This window comes from Chiloscyllium plagiosum, unplaced genomic scaffold (genome assembly GCF_004010195.1).
Source record: "Chiloscyllium plagiosum isolate BGI_BamShark_2017 unplaced genomic scaffold, ASM401019v2 scaf_34214, whole genome shotgun sequence".
Lineage (NCBI taxonomy): Eukaryota > Metazoa > Chordata > Chondrichthyes > Orectolobiformes > Hemiscylliidae > Chiloscyllium > Chiloscyllium plagiosum.
This window is the reverse complement of record NW_025195697.1, coordinates 1,600-4,516: the sequence shown is the minus strand read 5'-3', so window position 1 is coordinate 4,516 and position 2,917 is coordinate 1,600. Positions and strand designations below refer to the sequence as shown.

General features: G+C 49.9%; 1 long non-coding RNA gene across 1 annotated transcript in view; it reads left to right on the top strand.

The window, feature by feature from the left end:
- The first annotated feature begins 152 nt into the window (after nt 1-152).
- LOC122545853 overlaps nt 153-2,917 on the top strand; it is a 4,177-nt gene continuing 1,412 nt past the window's right edge. The window contains exon 1 of the long non-coding RNA XR_006310614.1: nt 153-230. This is a non-coding gene — a long non-coding RNA (uncharacterized LOC122545853). The remainder of the gene's footprint in view (nt 231-2,917) is intronic.

Here is a 2,917-nt window from a genome sequence, read left to right as displayed (position 1 = left end):
CCGGGGGGTATCTGTTATTCTGTGTATAACCCCCCCTCGCCCAGTCCCTGGTCTGACAGTCCCTGGTTGGTCAGCAGTGTCTGGGTTGGGACACTGGGTTCCTGCAGGCTTGTGTTCCCTGAGCCTGTCTCACTGTTGGCCTGTTCTCTCTGTGACCCTGTTCAGATGGGAGACCTGCTCCACCATTAAAGGGACAGATTCGAAGGCACCAGAAGGCAGAGGCGATGGCGGTGAGTCTGGGACAGGCTCCCACTACACATGCCTGTGTTCTCGCATCACCTCCTTGTCTCACACACTCTATCCCTGTCTCACTCTGTCTCCCTCTCCCACTCCCTCTCCCTCACAGAGACGGATAGTGATACTGACCGTCGCTCTCTCTCTCTCTCTCTCTCTCCTCTCTCTAACAGAGACGGAGAGTGATACTGACCCTCTCTCTCTCTCTCTCTCTCTAACAGAGACGGATAGTGATACTGACCCTCTCTCTCTCTCTCTCTCTCTCTAACAGAGACGGATAGTGATACTGACCCTCTCTCTCTCTCTCTCTCTAACACAGACGGATAGTGATACTGACCCTCTCTCTCTCTCTCTCTCTAACAGAGACGGATAGTGATGGAGACCCTCTCTCTCTCTTTCCCTCTCTCTCTCTCTCTCGAACAGAGACGGATAGTGATACAGACCCTCTCTCTCTCTCTCTCGAACAGAGACGGAATACTGACTCTCTCTCTCTCTCTAACAGAGATGGATAGTGATACTGACCCCCTCTCTCTCTCTAACACAGACGGATAGTGATACTGACCCTCTCTCTCTCTCTCTCTCTAACAGAGACGGATAGTGATACTGACCCTCTCTCTCTCTCTAACAGAGACGGATAGTGATACTGACCCTCTCTCTCTCTCTAACAGAGACGGATAGTGATACTGACCCTCTCTCTCTCTCTAACAGAGACGGATAGTGATACTGACCCTCTCTCTCTCTCTAACAGAGACGGATAGTGATACTGACCCTCTCTCTCTCTCTAACAGAGACGGATAGTGATACTGACCCTCTCTCTCTCTCTAACAGAGACGGATAGTGATACTGACCCTCTCTCTCTCTCTAACAGAGACGGATAGTGATACTGACCCTCTCTCTCTCTCTAACAGAGACGGATAGTGATACTGACCCTCTCTCTCTCTCTAACAGAGACGGATAGTGATACTGACCCTCTCTCTCTCTCTAACAGAGACGGATAGTGATACTGACCCTCTCTCTCTCTCTAACAGAGACGGATAGTGATACTGACCCTCTCTCTCTCTCTAACAGAGACGGATAGTGATACTGACCCTCTCTCTCTCTCTAACAGAGACGGGGGGGAAGGGCAGTAGCAGTCCCGGTTTAAAGGTACAGCACAGGGTCGGACATTCACCCAGAATTTCCACAATGTGTTTTTTTTTAAAAAAAAGTTCTATCTAAAGGTTTGTCATGTGATCGGTGTCGTGTGTAAGGTATCTACCAGAGGGAGGAGAAACCCCTTCAGTCCTGCTGGTCAGGGGCTGGATACTCTCTCCCTCCCTCCCTCCCTCTCCCTCTCTCTCCCCCTGCCTGCCTGCCTCTCTCTCTAACAGAGACGGATAGTGATACTGACCCTCTCTCTCTCTCTCTCTCTCTCTAACAGAGACGGATAGTGATACTGACCCTCTCTCTCTCACTCTAACAGAGACGGATAGTGATACTGACCCTCTCTCTCCCTCTCTCTTTCTAACAGAGACGGATAGTGATACTGACCCTCTCTCTCTCTCTAACAGAGACGGATAGTGATACTGACCCTCTCTCTCTCTCTCTAACAGAGATGGATAGTGATACTGACCCCCCCTCTCTCTCCCTAACAGCGACGGATAGTGATACTGACCCTCTCTCTCTCTCTCTCTAACAGAGACGGATAGTGATGCTGACCCTCTGTCTCTCTCTAACAGAGACGGATAGTGATACTGACTCTCTCTCTCTCTCTCTAAAAGACACGGATAGTGATACTGACACTCTGTCTCTCTCTCTCACAGAGATGGATAGTGATACCGACCCTCTCTCTCTGCCTCTCTCTTTCTCTCTCTTTCTAACACAGACAGATAGTGATACTGACCCTCTCTCTGTCTCTCTAACAGAGACGTAGAGTGATACTGACCCTCTGTCTCTCTCTCTAACAGAGACGGATAGTGATACCGACCCTCTCTCTCTCCCTCTCTCTTTCGCTCTCTCTAACACAGACGGATAGTGATACTGACCCTCTCTCTCTCCCTCTCTCTCTCTAACAGAGACGGATAGTGATACTGACCCTCTCTCTCTCTCTCTGTCTGACAGAGACGGATAGTGATGGAGACCCTCTTTCTCTCTCACTCTCTAACAGAGACGGATAGTGATACTGACCCTCTCTCTCTCTCTCTCTCGAACAGAGACGGATAGTGATACTGACCCTCTCTCTCTCTCTCTAACAGAGTCGGATAGTGATACTGACCCTCACTCTCTCTCTCTCTCGAACAGAGACGGATAGTGATACTGACCCACTCTCTCTCTCTCTCTCTCTAACAGAGTCGGATAGTGATACTGACCCTCACTCTCTCTCTCTCTAACAGAGACGGATAGTGATACCGACCCACTCTCTCTCTCTCTCTAACAGAGACGGATAAGAATACTGACCCTCTCTCTCTCTCTCTCTCTCTCTCTCTAACAGAGACGGATAGTGATACTGACCCTCTCTCTCTCCCTAACAGAGACGGATAGTGATACTGACTCTCTCTCTCTCTAACAGAGACGGATAGTGATACTGACCCACTCTCTCTCTCCAACAGAGACGGATTGTGATACTGACCCCTCTCTCTCTCTCTCTCTCTCTCTCTAACCCAGGGACAGTGATCAGGAGCAGGAACCCTGGCTGATTTCCCCC